We start from the raw sequence: 15,149 nt of genomic DNA, 5'->3' as shown, positions 1-15,149 counted from the left end.
GGCCATCAATGAGGCATTCCTTCCACCGTGTTGACCATGATCCTTATCTCGCACCATAATAGCCACAACAACGACCAAAAAGGCATTATAAGAAAATACAGGCAAGTATTTTTATAATCATGGGAAGGAGAAAGATTTTATAAGCAAAATATAAATCCCAGAAGCCGTTGCTCGAAAGATTGATAGTTTTAACTACCTAAAAATTTAAAGCTACTATATGACCAAAGATACAGAAACAAAATTAAAAAGACTTACAACTGACTGGGAGAAAATATTTGCAACATTTATAGCAAGCAAAGGATTATCTAGAATTTATGAAGTCTCTTTTCAATCAATAAAAAAAAAGAACCCAACCCAGTGAAATCAGAGAAAGTGAAATGAGTAAGTAACTCACAAAATAACTATAGACGGCAAAAGTTGTTCAAGGTCCTTGACAATTAGAGGAATGCAAATGAAAGGAACAATAAGGGTTTTTTTTTTAATCTAGAAAATAGGCCAAAAAAATTATAAAGATTTTTAATGTCCAGAATTGAGAAGCGAGCACTCTCATACATTGTAATTGGGCCAATACACAGGTGGGGTTTTTGCGGAAGGGCATTGAGGAACATTCACCAAATTTTAAACGTACCCTAAATATCCTTTGATAGTTATACAGATATTCCACTTTTCACTTTCCAATCTGCAGGGATACTCATACATGCGCACAGACAAACGCAATGAGTTTCATCATGGCAGTCCATCATGATAAAGTCAGAGCTAATGTAACTCTCTACGTGCAGAGAGATGGTTAAACACAATGTTGTCAATCCACACGATGGATGCCACAGCAGTGGTTAAAAAGAACGAGGCAAAGCTATGCGTACGGATTGCAAAGAGTTTTCAAGACACAGTTGTGGAACAGATAAAACGAGTTGCAGAATGATACATGCAGGCAGACGACATTTAGGGAAGAACTGTTCCCCCATCGCGTCCATCACATTTGCGTAGGCAAATGCGCGTTGACGACCCTTCGGAAGCCCGGACGGATAACCCGCACCTTTACCGAAGGTGACTTCTGGGAAGAAGAGTGTATGAGGTGAGAAGGAGGTTGTGAAGAGGGCCTTTTTTCCCCTGTACATCTTCCTTATTGTAAATTTTTACCAAAATATACTTGGATATTAGTTGTGCCATTAAAATGGAAAAGCTTATTTTGCTGTCCTTGTAGTATTTGGCAGTAGATACCTACTTCTGCGTTTCAGGGCATAATTTGGCGCTGTTCAACACAGCCATGGCCATGAGTTGTGTTGCCTGAATTCAGATTGTGTTTTTACTTTGGATAATGGCTATATTTTTCAGAATTAATTCAATGTAATTTTGACCACCTTAACTACAAGATACATATATCTTGATTTTACAGTCGGAAAATGCTTTGTATTTTCTTTTCTGTTCACGGGCTAATTACTGAGCCTTCGTTAGTAGAGTCTGCATCACCTATTGCCATCGTCCTAATGTCTCCCCAATAATTATATTCCCATTTTCCCACCTCCATACAAGCAAGAATCTGTGATCAATAACAGAAACCACACAGGAAAAGGAATATATGATTGAAGACTCTAAAAACCTTGTCTTTCCTGAAATCATGTAGCCGTATTGATTTTGATCGGTTGAATCATTACCATTTCTTCTGTAAATACATCAATCAGACAGAAATAGCTTATGAGAACTGAACTTCCTCCTGCTCAAAAGTGCTCTGAGCATAGGGTAACCAAGAATCATGGAAGACTTGAAATTGCAACTGGAGGAATTTGGGTCAAACTTAGTGATAAATTTCCCATCTGTGAAAGGTATTAAATATTTGAAGAATTCCAAAACTCTGTTGAACAGCTAGTCTAAGAAAAAGAAATTGCACCTCTATCACTGTCAATGGCACATTAGCCATTCCCCAAACATTTTTTAAGTGCCTCCCAAGTTCTATGTCAAGTTCTATGCCTGTCACTGGGAAGTATAAAGATAAATGAGCCATGATCCTACACACAAAGAATTTATCAAGCCTGTGGAAGAAATGAAACCCACTCATCCATCCATCCATCTACCCATCCATCCATTTGTTGACATGCATTCCTGGGTGCTAATAAAGGCCAACCATTGGACAAAGCACTAGGGATTCAAAGGTGACCAACACTCAGCTAGGAATGTACAGTAAGGTAACAAAGCTCTGTGACAGTTTAGCAAGACTACTCTGCCTCTGATATGAAACAAAGCTTCATGCAAGGGACAAATGTGCTGAGTCATGTGTAGGGTTTTAATGGGTAAGGACATGGATGGAGAGAACAGCAGGTGGAAGAGCGAGCAGGAGCAAAGGGAAGAGAAACATGGTAGGAGAGCACACACTGGCATAGTGCATCACTGAATCTCAGTGCACGATGAACACGATAGGGTATTAGATGCCGTAACAAACGACCCCCAAGTCTCACAGTCAAGTTTAGTATTCACATGGAGACCCATGGGCCTGTGATTCTAGGGGTTCTGTTTTCCATATGAATCCTGCCTGTGCGTGTGTGTGTGTGTGTGTGTGTGTGTGTGTGTGTGTGTGTGTGTGTTTGAGAGAGAGAGAGACAGAGAGAGAGGTCATGTCACAGAGGAGGTTGTAGGGAGTAAGGACGAACACTGGAAAGGCATACATCACTTCTGTCCACATTCTTTTGGCCAGAATTAAGTCACAGGAACATGGTCCCACTTCAGAGAAAAGGAGGCTGGGCTGTGCAATCTCTCCACGAGCTGAGCAGGTAAATGGAGCTGGTTTGTTGATTACTAAGCATTACCTCTGCTAGACTCAAGATTACCTACAAAGGCTAATTCATATAAGGGGACTACTGTTTAGTGTTTAAGTATTTAGTATTAAAGAACTGGTACACTTGGGGTGCCTGGGTGGCTCAGTTGTTAAGCGTCTGCCTTTGGCTCAGGGTGTGATCCCAGCATTCTGGGATCAAGCCCCACATCAGGCTCCTCCACTGGGAGCCTGCTTCTTCCTCTCCCACTCCCCCTGCTTGTGTTCCCTCTCTCGCTGGCTGTCTCTCTCTCTGTCGAATAAATAAATAAAATCTTTTTAAAAAAGAAAAAAAAAAGAACTGGTACACTCACCAGAATCACCATCGTGCATATTGCAAGCAAATGTTGAATAACCATTTTGTAAGATCAAGTGCTAGATTCTGAAATGCAAGAAATGATTTAAGCTACTAAGGGGCTGACTAAGGGGCAGGGATTAGGACTTCCCCATTATGAGAGGAATAGCACAACGTAAGGCATGGTAAGTGCCAAAATACAGAGCGACACTTATATGATTTCAGTCTATGATTCTCATGTCATGTTACTATTAAAAAAACCCAGATGTAATGTTCACTGGGTTTCCATATATTATTATAAGGTAGGCTTATCGTACTCCCCGAACACCGAGACAAACATATTGCCCCTTTAAAACTCAGAGCTGTGAAAAAGAAAATGGAAGATGTTGACCAGAGAGGAGTATTTGTTCCCTGAGGGAAGATGCAGTTAACATAACTGTCATGGTGATTTTTTGTTTGTTTGTTTTAGAAAGAGAGAGAGAGAGGGGAGGGGTGGAGGGAGAGGGAGAGAGAGAATCCCAAGCAGGCTCCACCCACAATGCAGAGCTCAGGAGGGCTGATCCCACAACCTGGAGATCAAGTCATGGTGATTTATTCCCTTAGGCTTCTGAAGGAAGTTACTTGATCACTTGACAAGCTAAAAAAAGTTTTTGACATTCTGTTTGGATCATTTACATTTCTCCTGTAGAGATGGTATATCGTAATCATTAAGAGTACTGGCCTTAGAGTTAGAACCAAATTGTTTGAAGGCACGGCCTCATCATGTATGGGTTTTGAGTGAGTTACTCAGCCTCCCTTACCTCAGTTTCCTCATTTGTAAACAAACAAAAGAAGGATGGTAACGGTAATGATAATAACGCTGCCTCGGGCTCTCCTGTGGATTACACGAGTTTCTGCATCATTATATGGCGTCCATCACCTGGCTTAGGATGCATATTTTAAAAAAGGAGATAGGATGACGATGTTAAAATCAATGGCTTTGGAGATTACTTAACAGAATGAAAATGTTGCACAAAGTTACAATTTAAAGCAAAAAATAGATATAATATCATCCTTCTTTTGATTTTAAAAATATTTGATGGGCAGAGACAGACAGGAGGAAATGCACCAAAATGTTAATAATGATGTCTCTAACTGGTGCAATTATGGATTTTATTTTGTTTTTCATATAATTCTAAATTTTCAGATATCTTTAAACATTGGTGTCTTTCACATGCTTTCTATTATCTCAAAAATCCCTTACATATTTCAAACTTGGTATGCACACATAATTGCTTTATTAACACGATGTGATTCTTTTATGCTATTTTCTCATAAAGACAGGAAGACTTCTCTAAGGGAACTCTTTGCTTTACTCTTATGTTAGTATAATTAGCCAGCAACATTAAAAATTAATCTCCTAAGAAGCAAATAATTTTGTTTTGTTTGCTTTAAGATTTTTTTTTTTTTCTTTTAGTAATAGCTCAATGGTAAAGAGCTAAAATGATTTCAAATCCTTGTTTTCCCCCTTCTTTCTCTAATATGCACCTGGAGCCAGAGTCAATACTTGCTGGAACAATTCCAAATCATTTCTAATGCAAACTTTCACTAACAGTTGAACAAGACAATCAGAGATACAGAGCTCTAGAACTCCAAGCCATTTCAGATTTTCTTCAAAGCTGGGGCTTTAATACACCGAATTTATACATATACTACAATCTATGAATTTAGGTATACATTGAATTTTGGGAGAAAAAAGTTCATTTTTATTTCCATGCAAGGTGGCTTTCTCTTTTGGATGAACATTTCTTCAGTCAAGTAAACTCTCGCGTGAGGAAGATTCTTTTAACATGTACTCAGTTCGGACATAGAAAATCGCGCTTGACGTTTCTCTTCCATCGTCCTCTTGAGGTTCTACTGATTTGAATTCTGAATTGAGCTCGTGAGGGAAGGCTACCTATATTACATTACATTTGCGTGTATGTGGCCAGAATGGTTAGTGTGGAAAAGCTTTTGCCTCGGGGAACAAAAGCACTTCTGGAAATGATGGACATGTGTTCTCCTGCAGTAATAGAAAACACACGGGGAGAGGGCTTTCCTACCCATCTGCCCCTTGGCAGTGACTTAACCTCTGGGCCATTTCACCTGCAATCTTCCCCTCAGAAAGACATTTTCTCCTGGTTTGTTAATATTGTTGGGTGATGGCTATTTAATTTTGCTTTTAGACAACACAATACAATACAATACAACACAACACAACACAAAACTCCCCAAACCCAAATATCCTCATTTGCCTTTTGTGATTGTTTGGATTGCTCAGTTGGATTTTTTTAATGCTTTTAATCACCTTCCTACTGATTATCTTTATTTGCCTATCTTATTTCCTTTTCTTTTTTCATGTTAAATGGGAAAGAGGAAGTACAAATTCCAGGTCAGCAATATGAGCAGTCTTATGCCAAACCAAGGACACGGTTTTCCGTGATGACCCGTGCCCAGGTGCTTTGTGGTCTAAAGCATATTCCCTGCTCTGGTCACAGCCAAGTTCTTAATAATGGGCTGAAATCAATCTTTGGGACCCCTCCCCATGTTCTTTTATATATTGGCTTGACTGCTGTTTCCAGACATAACCGGTGTCATTCCCATAATACAGAAGATGAAACCGCCTGGAAGAGGAAGGAGAAACTAGACTTGCAAAGGCTGGGTTGTGAAAATACCAGCCATGTTCTTTGTCCAAACACCTGAACAGAATTTATGTTCTGCCACTGCTCAACACCCTTTGTCAACAACACATCAAAGAATCCCAGCTCCGGAAAGGACTTCGAGGAGTCTCTGAAGCATGGTGTGCTCTCTGATGTATGGATTTCCGCTGCTAACATGAGCAGTAAGTGAGCTGGCCTCCTTGTCTGCCTGTCCAGTGACAAAGAAGTGTAACACTTCTTTATTTTTTTTTAAAGACTTTATTTATTTATTTGTCAGAGAGAGAGCACAAGCAGGAGAAGCGGCAGAGGCAGAGGGAGAAGCAGGCTCTCTGCTGAGCGAGGAGCCCAATGCTGCTCGATCCCAGGACCCTGAGATCCTGACCTGAACCAAAGGCAGACACTGACTGCTGACTGAGCACCCAGGCATCCCAAGGACTTCAGAAATATCTTCCTCTTGTTGAGTCTAAATGTTCTTCCCTATAATTCACTTTGGCCCAAGTCTGCCCTCTGGAACCTCTCAGAATTTGTCTCTTTCCTTTTCCACACTGCAAGTTCTTCAGAAATTCTTTACATAAGAAATAGAGGCTACTACCAACTGTTAACTCCACTTCTGAGTCTTTGAAACCCAGCGTGGAAAACAGGAACGTCCTGCTCAAATTTCTCCTACTCAATCTACTTCTCCATTGTTCTTAGAACTGACTTTCATATAAACTCCACATTACCATTACCAGTAGGTAGATGCAATCAAGATACTCAGCCAGAGCGCCGACATTTCACTCCACCTGACCAACAGGATGTAACATGACAAGTAACCGAGCTGCAGTACAAGATGGGGCACGTGCGGCTGCGTCTTTAACGCCGGCTGGAGTAGCTTTTTGGTAAGTGAATGCTGTGGTAATTGTGAATTCTATATTTCAAACAAGTAGACTTACTTGCACTACTGCACTCAAGAATTTAAAATAATAGGGGCGCCTGGGTGGCACAGCAGTTAAGCGTCTGCCTTCGGCTCGGGGCGTGATCCCGGCGTTGTGGGATCGAGCCCCACATCAGGCTCCTCTGCTATGAGCCTGCTTCTTCCTCTCCCACTCCCCCTGCTTGTGTTCCCTCTCTCGCTGGCTGTCTCTATCTCTGTCAAATAAATAAATAAAAATCTTTAAAAAAAAAAGAATTTAAAATAATATTAAAGGAAAGGAACAAGACAGCATTCCACATGTTGATGTCATACTGCTTCTCCCAGACTTGATTGGTAACAGTAGGGATACAATATCAATAAAATCCATGAGGACGGGGAAGTGGCTACAAATAGGAATATATTTTGCTCCGAAACTACATATAATCCCTTTCTCTTAAAAAAAAAAAAAATATATATATATATAGAAGAGGGGCGCCTGGATGGTTCTTCCTCTCAGGTGGTGATCCCAGGGTCCTGGGATCAGCCCAAAGTTGAACCCCCCGCTCAGGGGGGAGTCTGCTTCTCCCTCCTCCTCTGTCCCTCCCCCTCCCCTGCTTGTACTCCCTCTCTCTCTCTCTCTCAAGTAAATAAGTAAAATCTTAAAAAATGTATAGAAGAGTATAAAAATGAAAATTCCATCACCCAGAGGAAACCACTAGTAACACTTTGGTATACATGTCCAGTATTTTCCCCATACATATATGTAAATACACAATATTTACAATATAGTGATCAAAATGCTTTTTTACTTAACATTATATTGTATTTCCAGGTCACTAAAATGTCTTCAAAATGATGTTTCTGTATTTCTCTACATGCTAGATATTCCATTTTTTCCTATATAACACATTCTCTGTTGTTGGGTTTGTTTTTTATAGTCTTTCTTTCCCTACCATGATGAAAAAGGTCATCTTTTCCATTCCCTCTCCACTCCAAGCCAAAAACAAACAACACATACCCAAAAAAAAAAAAAAATTATACCTGAGATTCTGTGTCTGAGAGTGCTTCTTGCAAAAGAATTATGTAACAGCACAGTGAGAGAGAGAGAGAGGGAGAGAGAAACAGACCAGGAGACATGGGTCACTCACTGTTCCAGCTAAAGGCTGACTCCAGAAATGACAAGATCACAAACAGAAGCTTATGAAAGAGCAACAAGGCAGAAATTAGAAGGATGCAGAAGGAACACCCAAATCACTCCAGAGATGGGGAGGCAGTAGGAAAATGACACAAAGGATGGTGGGGGATGACACAGGTGCCCCCTGATGTGAGAGACATAATGTTGTTTTACATCCTCAGCAAACAGTATGAGCTACAAGGAAGGACGAGGGGCTTGTGCTGGTGAGAAGAGCGTATTATGAGTGAGAGTAAGAACAGTAAAGAATGTTCTTGATAACACTGCTAGAAGCACGGGGATTAACATGTTGTCATGCCGGCAGAGAAATCGGTGCATTTGGAGAGAGATGCCCCTCGGATCTGTGGTAATAGAAAGAGAAACAAATAGAGTAAGTGGCGGCGCGTTGAGTTCAGCCTCCGAGGAAGCACCTGCTGGGTATTCTATCCAATACCGTGCAACACAGAAAGTGTCATGGATCAGAAGGAGAGGAAACTGCTCCTTCAACCAAAACTTATTAAACGCCTCATAGGCACGGCTCTGGGCTAGGCTCTGAGGGCACAGGATGAATCCTACTCCTGCATTCCCTTTAGCGAGAGGTGGGACACGTGAGTTCTGATACATTCTGTAATCTTCCTTCCAGGGACTCGTTTCATTTGGGAACGACACATTTTCTTTGTGATGTTTGTAATTATTTGATTAGTGGACGTCATCCCACTAGACCGTAAGCTCCAGGGGGTAGGTATTTTATCCATTTTGCTCCCCATTGTTTTCCTAGCACAGTACCTGGCTCATAATAAATGTTCAATGAATACTTGTTGAATACATGAATGAATGAATAAGTACTGAGTGATAAGGGTCATAAACAGGATACACATAAAGACTGATAAATGCTCAGGACAGAGAGATTCATTCCAAATATAAGCTAAAAGGTTTTGAGGAAGAGATGGCCTTGAAAGTCAGGAGAGCAGATTAAACAATGACTATAATCATCTAGGTGAGAAGTAATAGGGCATAAACATCTAAGGTAGAAACAATAAGAAGGGAGATAAGTAAAAGTATTACAAAGACAACATTGGCAGATGGCGGCCGCCAATGGGATAAGGAGGATGAGGAAAAGCAGAGAGCTTAGGGATGTGTCAGGCATGCCAGGGATCCCCAGAAGAAAGCAGAGTCGCTGGCTTCGGTCAATAGGGCATAGGATCTCAGATTCGAATGTAACGAGGTCACCCTGAGAGAGCTGTCAAGCAGAATGCTAGCAATATGGATCTGGAGGTTTATGAGAAGACCAGCCCTGAGGCACACATTTTTTATTTGTCTACACAGAAATTCTGCTGACAGTTCTAAAGGTAGATGAAGCTGTCCAGGTAAAGATTATGGAGAGAGACAAGCAGGAAACCAAGGACAGGTGTTTGAGAAGTATTGCAATTTTCGGCAGGGCTATTTTTTACATAGTTCAGGAAGACAGAAAGCCCATAAAACCTCCTATGCTCCATACTGGGAAATCCGTTGTTTACCCCAAGGAAGGCTTGAAGTCTTCAAGGGTCTGGAGAAGACCAGTTCTTTGGATCAAGGCAACAGCCCCAGTTCTGTGAGCACCAGAGTAACTGGAAAAGTGAACAGTTTACGACTGAGCTGGAGGACATACTGAACCCCAGCCTTCCTCACCCCAAATGCCAAGGACAGCTTTTGGTTAGCGCTCCCATTCCTAGGATGTGCTGATTGATAGTATTAACAGTGGTGAGCTCCTTAATCCCCAGGCCAGTCTGACTGGTTTATAATGGGGAATCCTTTGAAACCAATGAGATCACAAAGGCTTTTTTATGCCTGGAGTCAGACTGTTTTGTCTCCAGTCTCCTACGGTGATCATTCTGGGAGAACCGCACAATTTCGTCCTTTAATCTGTAGCTCACCTCTCCTCAGTTTACAATTCCACTTGTTGAGGGGTCCCATTTTCTTATGCACCAAGATATTATCATGCTAAACTAGTTAAAATCACTCAAAAATACAGACTGACTTTGAAAGGAGGAGAAATGAAGGGAAGAACACAACAATGTTTTTTAAAGTCTCCATTATAGTAAAAATAGATAAATAATCAGACCAGGGCTTTTCATATAGTAGACAGACAAAGCTGAAATGAATAAAATAGTTACATAAGCATAGTGCAGCATAGTTTGAGGCTTATTGTAAAATATGCAAATTAATTAATTCAAATATATGCATTAAGCTCTAACTAAATGCTAAGAACTGTGACAGGCAATGAGAACCAAATAAATAGTCACAAGGTCTAGGAAAATCGCTGACATGAATTTGTACATAAATTCCATAATTTAAGAAACTAGAGGTGTGGAATTGAGGGCTGTATAAGCTAGAGAAATCTCCAGAGAGGTAGGTCGGGGCCAGGCTGTGAGGGACACTGTAGCCTGTTCTATGGGATTTGTGGTATTTAGAAAGCGGTGGAGAGTTGGTATTGGATCTCAAGCAGAAGGGACATGAAATAATTTGGTTTTAGTATTTATTGATCACATTTTCCCCCATATGTCCATTAAATCAATGGTGAAAAATAATAATGGCTAAATTCTGGATATAATTTTCATAAAGGTGCGGAGAAAACAAATGTTAATTTTTCTGGAAAAAAGATTTACTCTACTAAAAAAATTTTTCAGTTAAAAAATGTGATTGGATTTGCAGAAATTTGATTTCAAATAACATCTCTTAGAAGGAATCTTTTGTTTTTATTAGGAGGAAAGAAGACCACTAAAAAAACAGGGCCACCAGCAGGATAGTTAAAGCTCTCCCTCCTGTCACGGCAGTGTCAGAGATGGCCCGTATGCTGTCATACAACCGTGCTCATTCAGGTTATAAAGAAGAGAAATGGGTTCTCTACATGGATATTACTTACTTATTATGAAGCTACATGACAAAGTAAGGAAGAACAAGCAGGGGTCTCCACAGCCATAAGCAACTCAGAAGGTCCTGGAAGGTCTACAAGGAAACGCAGCCCCAGGTAGAGCAGGGTGAGTTCCTCAGTTGTCAAGGCATTCATTGCTCCTCCAGTGTAACTCGGGAATGTGTCTGGCTCAGTTTAACTCTGCCTCTCTTGGGGCGGTGAACAGAGTGGTTCAGAACACAGACTCTAGAGCCCTCATTGCCTGGGTTCGAATCCAGGCCTTGCCTCTAAGACTCTGAGGAAAAGATCTCATCAGGTCTCATCCTCTTCAGCATGTATCTATCTGGCAGCACGCTCCCAGGCATCACCTCATAGGCCACAGGACAAACTAGACAGCTCCTTTAGACGGACACAAATCCTTTGTTGGGTTAGTCACGTGATGGTAAGTATGGTTCCTATATGTGAGGAACCACTGTCACTGCCCTTCTCTGAAGGCCTCAGGGAAGATACTCAGAGAACCTTGGCCTGCCATCTGCTCCTCAAGAGGCACATGCCAGACCCAGAATTAATTAACAAAGGAACTGAGTTGACTAAGCTATGTAATAATAATCATATATAATAATACAACATAGTACATCATACTATATAACAGACAATATTATACATATTTATATATTCATGTTACATTTTTATATAACATATTTTCTATATTTATATTTATCATATATAATATATTCACTTCTATTTATACATAATACATATAAGATATGAAATATGGTATATAAATACATATAATAATAACGGAATTTAGTTAACTAAGCAATATAAAATGAAGTTAAGTATAAATTTAGAAAGAAACAGAATACTTGTTAGAATGCTCCACCGTGGTCTAACTTCTGCTGAAACCATCACCAACACACCTCATAATTAACTACAAGAGAAGACATATTTTTTCTATGTAGACTCTACTTATTAATAATACAGTTCTCCCCCTTATCAACAGGGGATACCTTCCAAGACCCCACGTAGATGCCTAAAACCGGGGATAGTACAGAACCCTATGGATACTATGTTTTTTCTTATATACCCATGCTTCTGGTAAAGTTTAATTTGTAAGTTGGGCACAGTAAGAGATTAACAACAACTATTAAATTGGAACAATGATAACAATATACTGTAATAGAAGCTATGTGAAAGTGGTGTCTGTCTCTCAAGATATTTGATTGTTCTGCACTCACCCTTCTGATGATGATGATGGCAGATGATAAAATGGCCTGGGAGAGGAGAAGAAGCTCAAGCAGGCGCGGGGCGGGAGGGAAGACCCCAGCGTCCTCAAGCAGCCTTGGGTGACCATTGATGTTCCCATGCACCAGAAGGAAAAGCATCTGCTTCCAGACTAGTTGATGACCAGGAAACTGAGACCAAAGAAAGTGAAAACGTGGATAAAGTGGGACTACTGAAATCTTATGTTTGGCATGACTGACATACTTGTATTACTTCTTTAAAAAAATTTTTTAATACAAAATTTCTATTTTAGCAAGCCAAATTTAGAAATGTCATAGAATTAGTTATGTCTACTAGAGAGTAAAAATGAATAAAAAATTTTTCATGAAAAATGTCCAACATCACAAATAAGGAGGTAATACACTACTAGCCCATCCCCCCCCCCATGTACCCACCCAGCATTGGCAATGGCCGGTGTTTAACAGTCATATTTTCGTTTATCTTTTTGTTGAGAGATGAAAGTGAAATTCTCAGGTACAAAAAGAATACAAATGCTATGTCCTAGCTTCAAGAGAGGGAGTGCCATACTTCTCTATTGTACAAATTTCCTTTATAGCACACTTTTCTTTCTATTCCCTCAGTTATTACCCAAATTCTGTTGGTGGCCATGGAAATGTCTCTTATGATGGCCTCAAATAGAATAATTTCTTTATTTTTCTCTCTGCCTCCCAACAAGAAAATTGCAACTCAAGTCCACAGACCTCTAGGGATTCCACAGATCTGCTTTGGCCAGTTTGTGAAATCCCAGAAAATGTATGCAAATCTTTTTACATTTTTTTTTTATATAGGAACGTTCCGAAGCTTCTCTCAGATTTTAATATGAGCCTATTACTTAGAAAATGTTAAGAACTTTTACCTCTGCCATATCTCAAAAACATAGCAGACTTTCTTACTTCCATTCCTTAGCCGATTCTTCATATCAAAATCCTGCACCCGTCACCACCTCCAGGATGCCTTCCCTGACCATGTCACCTATAACTGATTTCCCTCATGCTTTCCCGCAGAACTGAAAACAGGCCACTTTTGTATTCATTACATTCTGTTGAGACCCCATTCACCTGACAAATACTTATTAGGCATCTACTATGTGCAAGTCACTATACTAATTGAGGTGTGCCTTGTTCCCTGCCGCACTGTTAGAAGATGGCAAGGGACATCACAGTATCCAGTGTATATCTTGCACCCAAGGACATATTGCATTTGTAGCCCCGTTGAATAGAAATAAAAATGAGCAGTGACACATTAGCGGGCTGGCATCCAGCTCAAGAAGAACATGTAAAATCAGGCTCATGATTTTTTGTTTGTTTACCCTTTTAAATGCAAAAGGCAGAGTTCCACAGAAAAAGGAAATGTCGATTTGATTGATTATCCTGGGCGTGGTGAAGAAGATGTCCAAGCAAAGGTTCCCCTCCCTACCCCAATACACTGTTGCACTGGCAAATTATTTCAGAAACACACACTATGTATGTTGATCTCCACCCACCCTTTTAGTAGCATCTTAAATACACCAGTGTCTATGCGAGCCCTATAGTAGGGTTCCCACAAAAAGCCACGCCTGGAAAACAGCTCAACATGAAGTTCTCTCCCTCCTACTTGGAATCGGGAGCATCAGCTTCATACACAAAAGGGCAAAAGAGCAATTACTAAATATATTAATTTTTCAGTATTGGACACCTGCATTTTTTTTTTTAAGTACACAGGGCTCTGATGATTAGTGAGTTGTTTACAATAGGGGTTGACGATTATCACGCTAAGGACCTGGCAGAACGTAGTTAAACCCTATTGTTACAGAAGCAAGAGGGTGTGCATGGGGCCTGGGGGGCGATGTGTCCCCATTTTAGCACAAACTTCTAAGCTAAATTCCATCCCTCTTTCTGATACATGCTATTTTGATGGGGGCTGGTTTTGCAAAACTCTTTTAACAGTTAAGCAGCACCCTGTTTCGGTGAAAAGATCTGGAGACTCTAGCATTGGCACCTTGGACTTAATCCGTCTGATTTTCGATTATCCCATAAACCCAATGGGCTCATCTCCGTGGAAGTAGGTGTTTGCAAGAATCAAAGCAGAAAAGACGCGCTCAAGCGTCACGTTGTTGTCAGCCCAGGTCCTGCGTTGCTGTGCTCCGGGCCGGCCAGGTGCACTCGCCTCGGCGGCGTCCTCTGCCACACAGGACGGGCCACGCCGGGAAAGACAGAGAAGAGCCTGGGAAGAAGGCAGGAAGGTCACCCACATCCCCAGGCCGGGCGGGAGCCGCAGAGCCTCACTTCCCGAGCACGTTCGGGCGGGGCGTTCCCAGGCCACCGGGCAGGGAGGCGACACTCCCCCGGCTCAGCTCCGCGCCCCCCGCCCCTCCGAGGCGGTCAGCGGTCCCGGCCTGGAGGCGCCGCGGGCCTCGGTCCCTGGACCGCCGGAGCGCAAGCGCCGCCTCCGGAGAGGTGAGGGCGGGTCGGGGAGGCGGGAAGGGCGATGGGGGCGGGGAATCGCGCGCCCGGGGCCGCGGGCGGTCACCCAGCTGCTGTCGTCGCGCCCGCCCGGAGGCCCCCGAGCCTCGGCAACGGTGCTTCCCGCTCGGACCGCGAGCGGGGGAGGGCGGGCGAAGCCTGGCCCCGGGCCGCGGTGGGAGGACCGGGCGGAGGGGCCAGCCCCGAGCTCCGCTCGCTGAGCCGCGGCCCGGGAGGCCTCCGGGGGCCTCGCGGTAACTTATCTTTAGAAGCCCCGGCACGGCGGGCGCGCGCTCCCACTCGGGCACGCGCGTCCCGGCGCCCTGCTCCCCGGCGCGCGCTCCGTCTGTTTTGCCCGATTGCTTTCGCTCTCACACTCTAAAATAGGTCAAGGGGTGGAAGTTACACCTGGTACGGCCCCCGGCTCTGATGCAAAAGCAGCTCTCCCTCCCGGGCTCCGGGAGAGCGTTGGCAACTATTCGGTTCCGTAGAGTCTCCCGCCCCCATACCGTGCAGACAGCCCCGGCGACCGTGGTGCTGACAATGGTCTGCAGAAGGGAGCGGCGGCGAGCCTCATTCCCACCCTAGTTTCGCCGGCCCTGCGCCCGCCCTCCCCCAGCAGCCAGGGAGGAGGGGGCGCGACAGGTCGCTTCGCGCGCTCGGGTCCCCGCGCCCGGGGTCTGACCGCCTAG

The 15,149-nt window shown here is 42.7% G+C and overlaps 1 protein-coding gene and 1 long non-coding RNA gene across 4 annotated transcripts in view; one reads left to right on the top strand and one right to left on the bottom strand.

The window, feature by feature from the left end:
• Nucleotides 1–7,297: 7,297 nt before the first annotated feature.
• On the bottom strand, nt 7,298–15,075 carry LOC109489687. Of its 2 annotated transcripts, XR_004621972.1 has the most exons (5): nt 14,967–15,075; nt 13,994–14,218; nt 11,971–12,147; nt 11,599–11,663; nt 7,298–10,827 (listed from the first exon to the last, which is right to left on the bottom strand). It is a non-coding gene; the product is annotated as an uncharacterized LOC109489687 (long non-coding RNA). The 2 variants fall into 2 exon arrangements; XR_002142749.2 differs by lacking the exon at nt 14,967–15,075 and having other exon boundaries at nt 13,994–14,469.
• TRMT9B (tRNA methyltransferase 9B (putative)) overlaps nt 14,358–15,149 on the top strand; it is a 54,412-nt gene continuing 53,620 nt past the window's right edge. The window contains exon 1 of one of the 2 annotated variants that reach the window (XM_034647694.1): nt 14,358–14,451. The gene's annotated coding sequence lies outside the window, so the exon portion shown is untranslated. Of the gene's footprint in view, nt 14,452–15,028 lie in introns of those variants that run through there. The other variant, XM_002919546.4, reaches the window with a different exon arrangement.

This window comes from Ailuropoda melanoleuca, chromosome 18, assembly GCF_002007445.2.
Source record: "Ailuropoda melanoleuca isolate Jingjing chromosome 18, ASM200744v2, whole genome shotgun sequence".
NCBI classification, from domain to species: Eukaryota; Metazoa; Chordata; class Mammalia; order Carnivora; family Ursidae; genus Ailuropoda; species Ailuropoda melanoleuca.
Note: the sequence above shows the minus strand (reverse complement) of the source record. Positions and strands in the feature narration are given on the sequence as shown.